The 16,456-nt window shown below is 53.2% G+C and overlaps 1 protein-coding gene and 1 long non-coding RNA gene across 11 annotated transcripts in view; one reads left to right on the top strand and one right to left on the bottom strand.

Moving 5' to 3' along the window:
- Window positions 1-16,456, top strand: part of NTNG2 (netrin G2) — a 72,834-nt gene that overhangs the window by 37,303 nt on the left and 19,075 nt on the right. The window lies entirely within an intron of this gene.
- LOC147362376 (uncharacterized) lies at window positions 1,264-8,230 on the bottom strand. Its single transcript, XR_015135725.1, has 3 exons — window positions 8,125-8,230; window positions 3,464-3,553; window positions 1,264-2,135 (listed from the first exon to the last, which is right to left on the bottom strand). It is a non-coding gene; the product is annotated as an uncharacterized LOC147362376 (long non-coding RNA).

Genomic DNA, 16,456 nt, shown 5'->3' with positions numbered 1-16,456 from the left:
TGCACAATAATGTGAATGTACTTAATGTCACTGAACTATACACTTTAAAACGGTAAGTCTTAGATTATGTATAAGGACTCGCCTGGTGGCTCAGTGGTAAAGAATCTGCCTGCCAATGCAGAAGATGCAAGAGATGTGGGTTTTATCCCTGGGTCGGGAAGATCCCCTGGAGGAGGAAATGGCAACCCACTCCAGTATTCTTGCCTGGGAAATCCCATGGCCAGAGGAGCCTGGCAGGCTATGCTCCATGGGGTCACAAAGAGTTAGACACGACTTAGCAACTAACACATGACATGTTATATGTATTTTAACACACACGTACAAGAAGAAGAAGTAGGTGGATGACTTCCATGTCAGACTGTCCAGGCGCGACTCCTGGCTCAGGGGTGACCCAAGGCAAGTTTCTCAGCCTGTCTGTGGCTCCTTTTCCACCGCCATAAAGTGGAGATAATACCATGGGGTTTAAATAAGATAAACTATGAAGAGGATCAGAGCCATGGCTGGCAGTAACAGGCAGTAAGTGCTTGGGTCACCACTGCGTCAGTAAACACCAGGATTGCACACTCCAGAGGTCCTTTCAGGGGCCTGTGAACTTTCAGGAGGGTGGGCTTTAAGGCTCCCGGTCTCCCAGAAGTACATGCTAAGTGCTGTGTGGGTGTGCAGTCGGCCCAGGGGGGGGCCCTAGTTTTTATTCCAATTCCAAGGGGGTCCATGATCCCAGCACGTTTGGAGAGTCAGTTTCGTGTTTTACTTTCTATTTTTTCAACCCAGCATGTATGTTCCCAGCTCATTAGGGGCAGAGATTTGGTGAGATGCAGTTAACACCCTGTAACCAAATCTGCCAAGCCTCCTGAACTATTGCCTCTCACCAAAGACAAGACATGCGCAATATTGCCGAGAAATGGGGTACAGGCAGAGCCGTGTGGAGGATTGCGGGGGTGGGCTCCACTGCCAAGTCCGGGAGGCGGACCCAGGGGGCATTTGGTGCCTTTGGGCTGCCCATCTACCCGGTATGGCCCCACCTCTCGTGGGAGGGGCAGGAAGGGGGTCCTGGGTTTGCCTGGGGTCTCAGAAGATGTGGGGAGCCCTGCAGGTGAGTTAGGAATGGAGTCACTAACAGTAAAGCCTTCCAACAGCCCTGGGGGGAACCAGCACCCCCCCTTTCTCCTGCTGAGTGAGGAGGATTTCCTTCTGAGAGTTTCAGCACCGTTGTAGCACTTCACTCAACAAATATTTTTCAAAAATAAGCCAGACCAGCATTGGTCCTTTTTAAACTTTCTTTACTTATTTTTGGTTGCTCTGGGTCTTTGTTGCCGCAAGCGAGCTTTCTCTAGTTGCAGAGAGCGGGGGCTAGTCTTTGATGCCCCGAAGGCTTCTCACTGGGATGGCTCCGCTGGTTGCGAAGCACGGGCTCTAGGTACCCAGGCTTCAGTAGTCATAGCACGTGGGCTCAGCAGTTGTGGCGTATGGGCTTAGCTGTCCTGAGACATGTGGGATCTTCCTGGACCGGGGATCAAACCCATGTCCCCTGCATCAGCAGTAGGATTCCTATCCACTGAGCCACCAGGGAAGTCCCCAACAAATGTTTCTAGTGGGCACTTGTGTTAGTTTCCTAGGGCTGCCATCCCCAAGTACCACACGTCAGGTGCACTTAAAACAATAGAAATGTATTGTCATGGAGTTCTTGAAGCTTGAAGTCTGAAATCAAGGTGTCAGCAGGGCCATGCTCTCCATGAAACCTGTTGGGGAGAGTCTGGCCCCTAACTGCGACGGGGAGCCAGCATCTTTGGCGTCCCCTGCCTGTAGATGGACCACTCCATCCTTTCTGTCTTCGTGTGGCGCCTTCTCTCTGCTCTTCTGTCTCCAGAGTGTTCTCCATGTGTCTTCTCTTCTTAGAAGGACAGCAGTCAGATTGGACTAAGGGCTCATCCTATTCCAGTATCGCCTTATCTTAGTTTATATCTTGATCACATCTGCAAAGACCCTATTTCCACATCAGGTCAGAGTCACAAACACCAGAGGTTAGCACTTCAATCTGTCTTTCTGGGGGACACAATTCAGTCCATAGCAATATGTATTATGTGTCCAACACAGCCAGGCGCTTCATATCCAACAGCCCCACAGGGTTTACAGTCCTGTAGAGAACCAGAAATGAACAAGCGAAACCACCATGGGTGGCTCAGGTTGCTGGGAAGGTAGCAAACAGGGAAGAACAGGAAAGGTGGCTGGGAGGGCTGACCTGACGCCAGGGCTCAGGTGGTGGGGGATGCCCCCTGTGGAGGCAAGCAGGGCAATTTTGGTCAACGGTCCCCTAAGACACCCACCTGTCAAAGGGAATTACAGTCGCTTCCAGTTTGGGGCAACTGAAAAGAGCTGCCTTGAACACTCGTGTGAAGGATTGGGAGTGAGCACAAGCTTTCATTTCTCTTGAGTGAATCCCTGGGTGTGGGATGGCGGGTTCATATGATAAGTATGTGTTTAACTTTCTAAGAAACTGGGGATCAGTTTTCCTGAGTGGCTGTCCCCAAAAAGGAAGACAGAGTTCTGTTTGCACCTGTTGCTGTGAGATGCCCTTGAGATCGGAGCCTCTGGACAGCCAAGTCTGAAGGGCAGGCAGCACTGGGCACCAGGAGTCCTGGGCTTTGCGATGACAGCCGACACCACCAGAGTGTGTGAGGCTCCGAGACAGAGGAGGAAGATGAGGGCTGACTGGGGATGGAGCCTGGGAAGCTAGACAGTGAGGGCAGGACACGGAGAATGAGGAGCCATGGGGGGAGGAAATCTGGAAAGACAGTGCCCCAAAGCCCAGCAGGAGGAGTGGGTAAAGGGGGCAGGGGCATCAGTGTCCAGTGTCACTATGGGGTCCAGACAGAGGACAGGAAGGTGGGTCTGTAGACTTAGCAATAGGGATATCAAAGGTGGCCTTGAAGGGGCAGGTTTGGGGGAATCGGGGATGAAGGCCAGGTTGACTGGATTCCAGGGTGAATGCAGAACATTTTTAATGAGTAAGGAGTAGGAAATAAAAAAGGCACTGCTGATAAGGCTTTCAAGAAATTTGATCCTGAGAGGGAGCAGGGAAACAGGACATGAGCTGATGGGGAGTCTGGGGGAAGGAGAAGATTCTTCCTGAAGAGAAGGAGGGACCACAGCACCCTGGGGTGCTGACAAGGCAGAGAGGGGCAGCAGGGGAATGTGCTGGAGAAATCAGTCAGGTGGGGTGGAGGGCCTGGGAGGATGGAGGGGGCTCTGCCACAGTGTGGAAGGAGAAGCCAACAGGGGCAGGCTGACAGTCAGTAGTTAAGCCATCAACCTCCCCCCCACAGGGGAATGTGCTGGAGAAATCAGTCAGGTGGGGTGGAGGGCCTGGGAGGATGGAGGGGGCTCTGCCACAGTGTGGAAGGAGAAGCAAACAGGGGCAGGCTGACAGTCAATAGTTAAGCCAGCAACCTCCCCCCCTTCTTACATTTCTAAGGATCCCGTATCCTCATGGCAACCAAGAGCAGTCATCCTCCCGGCTCCGAGGTCTCTCTGAAATGAGTCAGTGGCGGCCCACCTGGGTGTCAAAGAGAAGCCTGCATTTGAATTCAGACTCTTTCATTTGCTAGTTTATGACCCAGGTCAAGTCTCTTCAATTTCCCTGGGCCTCAGTTTCCCCGTCTGTGAAATGGGACCCTATCGTTTTGAGAGCCGTTTGAGAATCGCAGGTCTTCAGCTCAAGACCCAACGACATGCAGCAGGTGCTCAGGAGATGGGTGCCCCTGTCACTCATAAGGAGTCAGTACGTGGTCAGGGGAACCAAAGCCCCTTTCTACGGATACCTCGCTCACGTGAAGGACCTGCTGCAGGCAAGATGAATCCCTGGATCTGTGCTCCTGGCCGGCTCTCTGCCCCACCTGCTTCATGAGTCATTGGGTGTGCAGCAAAGAGAAACTTATTTTCATGTTAGAGGTAGTGACCTTGGAAGAGTGTTAGTGCCAACAGCATCTCAGGGAGTGTGGAGGACCAGGCAGGTTCCTGTGCCCCGCCCCCAGCCTGGTGATCCGCAGGATCTATGTAGCTGTAACCGGGGCTAATGAGGCGTGGGCCGGACATACAGGGCCGGGCAGGGGAAATCCAGCTGGGGAAGAGGCAGGTCAATTCCAGGCTAATTGCGAGGTCCTGTTCCACTGCTGCCCTGGCTTGGCCGCCTCCCTGCCCCTTAGCAGAGGGAGCATGGGCAGGGGGAAGGGGGGTGGGCATTTTGAAGGCTCGCCGGCACACCGCCCACATCAAGCACACTTCACACTCACTGGTGCTCCCGTGTATGTAGCCCTCCAGGCCGCACACGCATGCAGCCCCACCTACACACGGGAAGCTGCTTCCACAAGCATCAGTCACAAACGCATCCCACGCCCCACCGCCGCCGTGCACCCCGGCTCACAGAAGCTGACCCGGAGGACGGAGCTGGGGCTTTCTCAGCAGCCCAGGGTCATCAAGGAGCCTCGGCCGGCCTGCTCCGGCCTTGGGGAGTCTGGGGGGCCTCTCCCCGCATTTGCAGTTGCCTCCTTCCGCTCTGAGGAAATGCCTGCCTCTGGATTCCCCCCCTTTTTTTTTCATTGAAGTATAGTCGATTTACAACATTGGGCTGGTTTCTAGTGTACAGCAGCGCGGTTCAGTTAGACGTCTGTATACACGTTTTAAGCGTCTTCTTTCTCATTACGGTTTCTCGTGGGCTATTTAGAGTTTCTCCCAGGATACTGAATGTGGTCCCCTGTGCTGCACGGTAGGTGCTTGTTGTTTATCCAGTCTATATATAAAAGCTTGCATCTGCTCATCCCGAACTCCTACTCCATCTTCCCCTAAGCCCCTCCCCTTCGGCAACAAGTCTGTTCTCTCGCCTGTGAGCCTGGTTTGGTTTCGTAGGCAGGTTCATTTGTGTCGTATCCGAGACTCCACGTACAAGTGGTTTCGTCTGGCATCTGCCTTTCCCTTTCTGGCATGGTGCGGTCATCTCTAGGCCCATTCGTGCCGCGTGCGGCGTAACTTCGCTCCTCTTCTCTCTGAGCAGTGCTCCGTCGTGAACGTCCACTGCATCTCCTTGGTCCATTCCTCTGTCGACGGACGTTTAGGTTGTCCCCGTGTCTCGGCTGCTGTAAACACTGCGTGGATCTTCTTGACTTACAGTTTCATCTGGGTATACGCCCAGGAGTGGGATTGCTGGCTCATATGGTAGCTCTATTTTTCGTTTTTTAAGGACCCTTCATACTGTTTTCCATAGTGACTACACCAACTTACATTTCCCCCAACAGTGCAGGAGGGTTCCCTTTTCTCCACACCCTCTCCAGCATTTGTTACTTAGAGACTTTTTGACGATGGCCATTCTGACCAGTGTAACCACCTCTGGATTCCTACCCAGCCCAATCCCGGGTCCGTCAGCCTGAGCACGTCCTACGTGGACCCATCACCACCCCTGCCCCCCAGAGAGGGACACACACTCCATCAGGATCTTGCTTGGGGAGATGACTGGCCCGCCCCCTTCCACGCAGAGGTTTTCTCCAAACCCAAGCCCAGTCACGCCACTTCCCGGAACGGCGCCCTTCAGGGGTTCCCCGTTGACCTTAGAAACTCCGTCCCCATGGGCCACAGACCCTTCCTCCCACCCCCCTGGGTGTGCTGGGCTCTGTGTTCTGGCAGGTCAGCCCCCTGCCCACAGCAGGGGCCCTCTGACTTGCCTCTGAGCTGTTCCTTCTTCCTGGGACACAGCCTGCACACCCGCACCCCTGCTGCATGGCAAACTTCCCATTCCTCAGGGTTTGGCTCGGAGAGCACCTCTCTGGGGCCCCCAGAGGCTGGGATCCGGGTGGCCCTCCTCTCTGCCCGCCTCTCGGGCTTTCTAGAAGAGCAGCAGTCCTACTGTGCTATCCCAGCTGCGTCCCCTTCCCCACCCCGAGCTCCGAGCTCTGTGAGAACAGGGTCTGGGTCTGTGTTCCTCGCCTGTAAGACTGTAAGGCCAGCACCGAGAACCCGGGAGCCGGGCTGTGTATTTGGGGAATTCATTGATGAACGAGTGAACTTATTTACACAAACAGATGGGCCTTACCATCAGTAATCCTTTCAGAGAGGGGCACATTTGGAATCTGGGAGCCAGGAGGTGGGGCGACAGAACCAATGGGCTTGTGGACACCCACCCCGTCCCTCCAGCCCCCCTGCTTCCACCAGCGCACCCAGCGCACCTCATGTTTCTCCCACCCCCCCAGCACCCACCCCCCCACCAGGTCTGGCCCTTCCCTCCAGGGTGCTGGGCTCTCCCACAGGCGAAGAGATGACGTTGCTTTAGTCCACCAGCCTGGTCACACACACACCGTGTCTCCCCCAAGCCACACGCCCGAGTTCCCCCAGCACCCTTCTATCCGCTTGCTGCTGGCCGAGGAGCTGCCTCTGGCCTTATAATGGGTAATAGGATTTATCAGTGGACTGGAGGAGGTGATGTCCGTTAAAGCACTTAATACAAGAGGACTTCGCACAGAAGCCCAAATCAGATTTGGCCAATGAACTCGATTGCGGGCCCGACTGCGTTCCAGGAGACCCAGCAGCCGGCATTTATCCTCATCGCCCTGAGAGCACCAGGTCACGCCGGGCAGCTGAGGTCTCGCACACCTGCACCCTGCGGCTCGGCGCTCAGTCTCCCCTCTTCTTGGGGTCTCAGGCCCTGACTCGCACTTTTTTGACCCAGATGGCTCAAGTTCTCCAGCATCTAGGAGCCCTCTTCCCGATAATACCCTAGTCCTGCCCCCACTCCACAAATTCTCTATGAGCCCAGTATCCCTTACAGGGATCCCCAACTATCCTCATCACTCGTCACCTCTTGTATTTTATATTTTGGCCGTCACACTGTTTGGCTTGTGGGATCTTAGTTCCCAGACCGGGAATTGAACCCAGGCCCTCAAGAGTGAGAGCATGGAGTCGTAGCCACTGGACTGTCAGGGAATTTCGTAGTTTATTTTTATTTCTTGGCCACACTGTGCGGTATGTGGGGTCTTGGTTCTCCCACTAGGGATCTGACTCTCGCCCCCTGCATTGGAAGTGTGGAGGCTTAACCACTGGACCGCAGGGAAGCTCCCCCTCATCCCCTCTTGATCCGTCCTCTCCAGGCATTTCTCCTGACCATTGCTTGCTTCCTTGATGCATGCGTCTCTCCCTGCTGGTGTGTACCAGCCAAGAACACAGTCTCTCTCTTAACCCCCTAAAGGTCTGACACCCCCAGGCCACAGCGATCCATCACAAGGGGACTCGGCCCCTGGGGCGAGTCAATGAGAATAGTCATGCACAAAGGGGACACTTCAAAGAATGGCCATTAGCCAGCAATGACCCCGAGATCCAGCCATTGGCCTTGGCCACCAGCTTCCTGGGGGGCACGGCCCCTGGACCACATCTCTCGCGAGCTCCCAGCCCCCTCCCATGGCCTCCCATTCCTCCTTGGGGTCCAGGCCCCCAACCCCAGATGCATGAGCCCTTCCATGAGGGGCGTGCCCTTCTCGGGGTCAGCCTTCTCCCCCACGTGTCCACCCTCACCTGCTAACATCTCCAGGCCAGCGGAGGCATGGGGTTTGCTCCCCTGTACACCCAACAGCCCACTGCAATCTTTCTTCCCAGACAAAAGAACAGTCTTTCCCCGGAGATAAATGCTCTCTCTGGCAAGAGAGACGGGAAGACACTGCTGCTGGCTTTAAATAGAAGTTTGTTTCTAGCAACTCTAGCCTTCAAGGTGTCAGAAATACGCCCATCCTTCCCCAGAAGGCTGCATATGTAATGACGTTTGGACAAGGGGGAAAAGAAGTGGGGGAGGTGCCAGGCAGAGGGGAGCGGTTACCAAGAACCCCCGGGGTCCTGGGCTCTCCTGTGCGCCCCCGACCTGGGCATACCCGTGAGTGCAGGGTTGATGGTTGAGGGGGGCCAGCCCCGCCCCGTCCTCCCCTCCCACTTCCAAGCACCCAGGTCTCTTGTTCACCCAAACTCACTGCTTCCCCCTCTTTCCCCCAGAAACCGATGACATCACTCATTCTGGTCTTTCCGGCAGCCAGGAGTTGACCTACATTCCTCCGCCCTCCTGTCTGGGAGGCTCTCCAAACCCCCGGCTTCTCTCACCCTGAGAAGGGGAGGGCCCAGCTCACGATTTTCGTGGAGCCCCGGTGCCAAGCCCGTGTCCAGATGGCGCTCCCGCCAGCAGCTCCCGGGCACTGCCTGCCCCTCCCTGCGGGGCAGGGCACGCTGGTGCCTGGCACAGGCTGGCGCCCCTGCCGTCCTGACGAGAGCTTCGTGCTTTGAGCGGCTGTCAGGCCCCCAGCCAGGCCTGGCGGGTGGACGGGATGGGGTGAAGTCCACGTGTCAGTCTCCTCCTGACAAGAGCAGGGCCCGTTTCCCTGAGAACTTGGGTTGTGTGTGATGGCCTGCTCCAGGAGGTGAGGCTCAACACCGCCTCCGGTCCTTCCTGGCCCTCCCCTGGGGCTCGTTAGGGACTCATCAACTGGAGAACGAGAAAGGACTTAGCGATTTAGGTGGGGAGGCAGCTGTGCCCCCCTCTCTGGAGGGTGGGCGGGCAGGCAGCCGGACAAGCTTGCGGTGGGTGGGTGGGCAGGGATATCCCAGGCCAGGCCTTGAAAGGGATCGGGGGTCGGGCGGAAGCCGTGGTTCACCGTGAGGGTGAGCAGGGGTGGCAGGTGGGGCTGCCAGATGAATGCAGGCTGCGGGCCAAACCCGAACTTGAGAGAAGCCCCAAGTGTTAACAGTGCGCTTAGTGCGAGCGCGTCCCAGTTATTTCATGGGACACGCGGGCGGAGCCTGTTTTATTGCTCTTGCTTTATTGAACTTCAAAGATACTGTGCTTTTCACAAATTGAAGGTTCGTGGCAGCTCTGCACCAAGCAAGTCAGTCGGTGCTGGTTTTCTGACACTGTTTTCAGGGCTTCCCTGGTAGCTCAGTTGGTAAAGAATCCGCCTGCAATGCAGGAGACCCTGGTTCTATTCCTGGGGTCAGGAAGATCCCCTGGAGAAGGGCTAGGCTACCCACTCCAGCATACTTGGGCTTTGCTTGTGGTTCATCTGGTAAAGCATTTGCCCGCAATGCGGGAGACCTGGGTTTGATCCCTGGGTTGGAGAGATTCCCTGGAGAAGGGAAAGGCTACCCAGTCCAATATTCTGTCCTGGAGAAGTCCATGGGGTCGCAAAGAGTAGGACACAACTGAGTGACTTTCACTTCCTTCTCACCTCAGGTCTCTGAGTCACGATTTGGTAATTCTTGCACTATTTCAAACTTTTATTATTATTACATTTGTTCTGGTGATCATTGATCTGTGATCTTACTACTATGACTCACCAAAGGCTCAGATGAGGGCTAGCATTTTTCAAAATGTAGCATTTCTTTAATTAAAACCTGTACATATTTGTAGATATAATGCTGTTGCACACTTAACAGACTACAGTCTAGTGTAACGAGTAACTCTCTTTTGGCCACTCAGGGTCTTCGTTGCTGTGCACGGGCTTTATCTGGTTGTGGTGAGTGGGCACTACTCTTTGTTGCGATGTGGGGTCTTCTCTTGTCGCAGAGCAGTTCCTTCAGAAAGCTATTCTCTAAGCCCCCAGTCTTCAAGTGGTTGCTGCTCTCAGGCTTAGCTGCCCCTCGGCTTGTGGGATCTTCCCAGACCTATGAGCAAACCTATGTCCCCCACATTGGCAGGTGGACTCCCAACCACTGGACCACCAGGGAAGTCCCTGCACATCACGTTAATATTCTTTGAGAAACCAGAAATGTCATGTGACTCCCTTTATTGCTGCATTTGCTTCATTGGTCTGGAACTGAACCCATGGTATCTCTGAGACATGCTTACACTTGAAAATTATTTCCTGTTTACCTGAAATTCAAGTTTAACCAGGGATTCTATATTTTTATTTGCTAAATCTGGCAACCGTAGTGACAGGAGGCCCTTTAGGGAAGCGACTCTAAGACACTGAGCGTGTTCCCCTGGTGGGGGCCCCCAGGGACCCAGAGAAAAAGTCAACTGATGGGGGCATTTGTGCTGGCTGCCAAGAGGGGCTCTAGGGTAGGGTGTTGGCAGGGCAGCTCGGATGAGGGGAGCTGTCCCATGGGGCTGGGCGCCTGTCAGATAAGGACGGACTTTGTTCCTAGGAGTCCGAAGATTCCCACCGATACCACCTGTGGTCATTACAAGGGCAGCGCGGCTGGCGTGTATGGAAGGCTGGCTAAGTGCCGACCCTGTGCTGAGCACTGCCCCCATGCCAGCCCGTCCTCGTCCTCTCACTGTGCGGCCCTATGGGAGCTGTCAGGTCCCCAGTTTTACCAGGAGACTAAGACCCCGAGGCTGGCCGCCCGCCCCCACGCCGCTCCGGCCGAGGCACCGCCTGGCCTTCCGTGCCCGGTGTTGCGCAGAGAGCTTCTGTGCAGCATCTGCCGCTCCCGTCCTTTCTTCCTCCGTCATTCAGCCCCTCTTGATTAGAGCCCACTGTGTGCTGGATAACAACAGTATGTTGGGCACCCATGAACAACCGAATGTTAGAAAAGTTGAAAAGCTAAGATGTAACTCAGCCTGTCCGTTTGCAACTGGAAGGTCTGAGGCCAGGAGAAGTGACTTGCTCAAGGTCGCCTGGGCAAAACCTGAGCAGGGAATCGGCCTGGCGCTCTGGCTGCTGACTCAGCACCTCTGCCCCTCCCCTACTCCTGCTGCTGTCCACAGGTCAAAGCCCTGGCATTCTGTGATGGGACGGCAGCAGATCCTGAATGGGTGGAGGGGGCACTGCTGGCCAGGGGCAGGTCCCGTGGGCTGGCCGGCCTTGCACTGTCCCTTCTGTTCATTATTAAATAATGCTTCCCGATGGGTGAGCCGAGAGTTGCTGTGTAGCGGGGTCAGGTGGCACAGGCGATGGTTTTCTGGTGAGACTGATGGTTCTCAAAGGTCAGATTCAGAAAGCAGTTCCTTGGGAAAATTGATCGCATGGATGCAGGAGAAACGTCTGGGCCAGAGGTGCAGCCGGGAGTCTGGACCACCTGCCTCGCTCTAGACGCAGGCAGCGGCTGGTGTTGGGACAGAAGGCAGGAAAGGGAGTTTCTTTCTCCCGCGTTTCCTTGGCCAAGGCTGGGCCTCAGAATTGGTGATGGGCTTGGGAGGATCAGCCCAGCGGCCCTCCCCCCGGCCTTCATCATCCAGGTGGAATCAAGGTAAGGGGGGTGCTGAGAGACACAGGGGGTAGAGTGGTGATGAAGCCCGAGTACCGCACCCAACAGTTCTGGGTTCAAATCCAGCCTCTTCCACCCAGAGGCCTGGGGTGACTTGTGGCTCTTGACCTACCACAGTCTTACTTCCTCACCTGTAGAATGGGAAGAAGGATGCCTTCCGGGTTTTCACAGGGATTCAGTTAAGAATGCAAGAATTTTCTCCCACTCTGTGTGTTTTTCCACTTTTTTCACTTTCCTGATGGCTTCCCCCTGAAACACAAAAGTATGTAATTTTGATGAAGTCCAGTGTCTCTATTTTTTCTTCTGTGGCTTGTACGTTCTGTGTCATGTGTAAGAAACCATCGTTTAATCCAACGTTGCAAAGATTTACCCGTTTGTTTTTCAGAGTTGTCTAATTTTAGCTCTTGCATATAGGTCTCTGATCAATTTTGAGCTAAGTTTTGTTGATGGCATGAGGTTGAGTTCTAGTACCAGTCTTTAGCATAAGGATATGTCAAATGATTTGTTTACTTACTGATTTTTTTTTAATGAATACACTTTTAAATTTTGGCCTCGCTTAGACAATAATATTTCTGAGATTCCCAGGTTTGGTGAATTTGTCCCTTAAAAAATTACTGTGTAATCAAAGTGAAAGTTGCTCAGTGGTGTCCGACTCTTTGTGACCCCATTGACTATACAGACCATGGAGTTCTCCAGGCCAAAACACTGGAGTGGGTAGCCTTTTCCTTCTCCAGGGGATCTTACCAACCCAGGGATCGAACCCAGGTCTCCCACATTGCAGGTGGATTCTTTACCAACTGAGCCACAAAGTAAGCCCCAGAATAACAGAATGGGCAGCCTATCCGTTCTCCAGGGGATCTTCCCGACCCAGGAATTGAACCAGGGTCTCCTGCATTGCAGGTGGATCTTTACCAACTGAACTATCAGTGGAGAATCCCAAAGAAGTCTGCTGCTGCTGCTGCTGCTAAGTCACTTCAGTTGTGTCTGACTCTGTGCAACCCCGTAGACGGCAGCCCACCAGGCTCCCCCATCCCTGGGATCCTCCAGGCAAGAACACTGGAGTGGGTTGCCATTTCCTTCTCCAGTGCATGAAAGTGAAAAGTGAAAGCAAAGCCACTCAGTCATGTCCAACTCGCAGAGACCCCAGGGACCAAAGCCTACCAGGCTCCTCCATCCATGGGATTTTCCAGGCAAGAGCCCTGGAGTGGGGTGCCATTGCCTTCTCTGCAAATAAGTCTAAGACTATATAATCCATGGACTTCTCCAGGCCAGAATACTGGAGTGGATAGCCTTTCCTTTCTCCAGGGGATCTTCCCAACCCAGGGATCGAACCCAGGTCTCCTGCATTGCAGGCAGATTCTTTACCAGTTGAGCTATCAGGGGAGCTGTGTAATAAAAACTAAAAAAAAACTATTAAACTGTTGTGCAGTTCATACTCACATCTCTCCAACCATCTCGCGTGGTCCACTTTGGGAGATGACGCTGATCACAACGAACATTGGGACAAAGGAGAGTGTAGCAGGGGCTGATACAGGCAGGATCATGAAAGGCCTGCCTGCAGAAGTGGCATTGGGCCTTGAACTTAAAACTCTCACTAGGTGTTAGCTTTAGGAGAAAGGAGCAGAGCCTGGCAGCGCATCCAGCAGTGGGAACAGCATGTGCAGAGGTCCAGAGGAAAGCAGGATCAGAACCGTGGTGGACAGAGACAGCGAGAGACAGAGAGTTGGAGAGACACAGAGGGACACAGAGAGAGCCAGAAAGGTGAAGCCCCACACACATGTGCGCGCATGCACACACACACACACACAGGCAGCATCACCCGAGCTCCCTGCACAAGTCAGGAAGTCTGAGAAGCAGGTCCATTGACTGGGTTCTCTTTCTGTGCCAGTCCTGGTGGGCCTTCCCCCACGCCGTGTGGGCTCCTCCTGGCAGCCCTGCCCAGCACAGAACTGCTCTCCATACTCATTCCAGGACTCAACCAGGGAGGCAGAGAAGCCAAGACACCCTCTGGGAGATGAAGATGGTGGGAGGGGATGGCCAGTGTGGGGCAGGCCAGAGCCGGGGTCAGGGAGAAATGTCTGGATTTGGATCCGGAGTGGGCTTTAAACTGCATGACCTTGGACAGGCTTCTCTCCACCTGTACCTCTCACCGCTGCCAGGCCTGTCCAGCTCTCACATTCTGTGACTCTCATCTATTGTAATTGCAATACACTTCTCAGATTCAGCTGCCCTTTAACAAATTTTTAACAAGCCAAGGTCAGTGTGATCAGCCAAAGTTAAGATGGCAATCTTTTCTTTCGGTAGCTGATATCTAAAAATATCTGATCTTCAGGCCAGAGGCATGGTGTACATTCCTGCTTCCACACGGCTGGGGTATTCCTCTCCAGCTAGCTCTGTGGGATGTTAAATAGGAATTCAGATGAAAAAAATGAAAACCTTCCGAGGTCAAATATGTTTTGCCAGCAAACTTCAGTTAGACAACTCAGCAGGTTTGTTTCCTGAAGGACTTGTCAGAGCCTTTGATGTGCTAATGCACACTAGGACTCTGGGTGAAAAAGTGAAAGTGTTAGTCGCTCAGTCGTGTCCAGCTCTTTGTGACCCCATAGACTGTGGCCCTGCAGGCTCCTCTGTCCGTGGGATTTCCCGGGCAAGAATACTGGAGTAGGTAGCCATTTCCTCCAACTGGAGAACTTCCCAACCCAGGGATCAAACCCGGGTCCCTTACGTTGCAGGCAGAACAGCTTCTTTACTGTCTGAGCCACCAGGGAAGCCCTGGGTGGATGGGGCAATCAGGGAGCAGGGTAGGACAGCATTAGGAGAGCATCATATGTGTTGACCAATAAGAGCCAAACACAGAATCTTTCTTTGCCGTGGACCATCTTTGGGTCTAATGTTTCCAGGAAGAAGGGTCCCCGGTGCCAGCTGGGGCCTGCCCAACCCTCTTTGTGCCTTTCCCGAAACCTAGCATATAGTAGGTCCCCAGTACATGTGTGATCGTAGGTTGGAGCTCCAGAGAGACAGGGAACATACTTTCTCAAGCTCCGTTTATTTCAGCTTTGTGCTGCAGTAAAGCCTGACAGGACCAGGGGGCGAGGAAGATGAAGTTAAAACAGCATAGACTAGCGCCGGCTGATGCGTCAGAATTCTAGTCCAGAGAATTCGGCGGACATCTGTGGCCCCGGGAACTGAGAGTCGTGAGCATCACATGGAGCAGTGGCTTCCCAAACAGGACCCTATAGACCTGCTCCTCCTCCTGAGAGGAAATACCTGTGTGAGCTCAGGAACCAGCCTGGCCTGATTTCAGGTTTTCAAATCTCATCTGTTTTCTGCTTACTGTAGAAGATGTAGGAAACATGCAAAGTGACAAAGAAGGAAATAGAAATCATTTACAATCCCGTCCCCTCCCTCCCTCGACAACCGCAGGAGTACCGAGATGTGTTGTCCTCGTGTTTCAGGTTTGAGCTTACACACAGTCAGAAGCTGACTGTAGTCTGGTGTGTGTGTGCATGCTAAGTCGCTTCAGGCGTGTCCAACTCTTTGTGACCGTATGGACCATAGCCCACCAGGCTGCTCTGTCCATGGGGTTCTCCAGGCAAGAATACTGGAGTGGGTTGCTATGCCCTCCTCCAGGGGATCTTCCCAACCCAGGGACCATACCCAAACCTCTTAGTCTCCTGCATTGGCAGGTGGATTCTTTACCATTAGTACCACCTGGGAAGCCCATAGTCTGATAATAATCTGCTTGGACTGCCATAATGGAGTCCAACAGAGTGTGGGGCTTTAACTACAAACATTTATTTATTCTCTCACAATTTTGGAGGTTAGAAGTCCAATATCAAGATGCCAGCAGGGTCAGTTTCTGGTGAGACCCCTCCTTCTGGCTTGCAGATGGTCTACTTATCACTGTGTCCTCACATGATAGAGAGAGCTCTGGGGTCTATTGCTCCTCTTATAAGGGCACTAACCCTATCGATTAGGGCCCCACCCTTCCGACCTCATTTAACTTTAATTCCCCCTCTAAGGACTCTGTCAGACATGACTTGCTCTGTCATGTCTGACTCTTTGCGACCCCATGGACTGTAGCCTACTAGGCTCCTCCATCCATGGGATTTCCCAGGCAAGAATACTGGAATGGGTTGCCATTTCTTTCTCCAGGAGATCTTCCCAACCCAGGGATTGAACCCAGGTCTCCTGCGCTGTAGGCAGATGCTTTTACCGTCTGAGCCACCAGGGAAGTCCAAGGACTCTGTCTCCAAATACAGCTGCATTGAGTGTCAGGGTTTCAACGTATGAATTTGAGAGTGACACGGTTCAGTCCATAGCACTATAATACACATGATTTGCTGCCCTACTTTTTTACAATCCATATTCTAACCCACATTCACCTCTTGGACTCCAGAGCTGGATATCTCTGAGTTCCAGTCCCAGTCAGTTTTGGGCAGCCCTGTGACTCTGGGCCAGATACTTAATCTCTCTGAGCCTCCGTTTGCTCGTCTTCAAAGGGAAGGTGACAGTGATACCAGCTCTGGTAGCCATTCAGAGGCCAAATGAGATGCCCGTTGGCACACAGCAAACACTAGTTTTGGTTTTTTCATTTGTATTAGGAACATTTCCCAGGGCTTGAAATAGCCTCTGACAACGAAATGTTTAGTTGCCAAGTCACGTCTGACTCTTTTGTGACCTCATGAACTATAGCCCAACCAGGCTCCTCCGTCCATGGGATTTCCCAGGCAAGAATACTGGAGTGGGTTGCCATTTTCTTCTCCAGGGGATCTTCATGATGCAGGGATCGAACCCAGGTCTCCACATTGCAGGCAGATTCTTTACCGCTGAGCCACCAGGAAATAAATATTTAATGGCTTTATCATACCCCATAGCATGGCTGTATCTAATTTCCATAACCATCCTGCAAGATGATCTAATGTCAGAGAGAAGTTATAAGAAGGAAGGTGGGGACTTGTCTGGTGGTCCAGTGGTTAAGACTCTGAGCTTCCACTGGCAGTGGGGTATACGAGTTCAATCCCTGGCCCAGGAACTAAGATTCAGCATGCTGTGCAGCCCAAAAAAGAAAAAGTTCTTGAACTGAATTAAAATGAAAATGCAACATATCAACAGAAAATTATTAAAAATATATATATATTACGAAAGGCAGCTCTGACATTTCTGAAGCCAGCAGGCAGCAGGTTAACTCAGAGCTGCAGGGCTGCTAGAAACCTGGCAAGCAGCTCCC

The sequence above is a fragment of the Bos grunniens genome, chromosome 11 (genome assembly GCF_055505025.1).
Source record: "Bos grunniens cultivar Pamir isolate PY7600 chromosome 11, Bosgru_T2T1.0, whole genome shotgun sequence".
NCBI lineage: Eukaryota > Metazoa > Chordata > Mammalia > Artiodactyla > Bovidae > Bos > Bos grunniens.
Note: the sequence above shows the minus strand (reverse complement) of the source record. Positions and strands in the feature narration are given on the sequence as shown.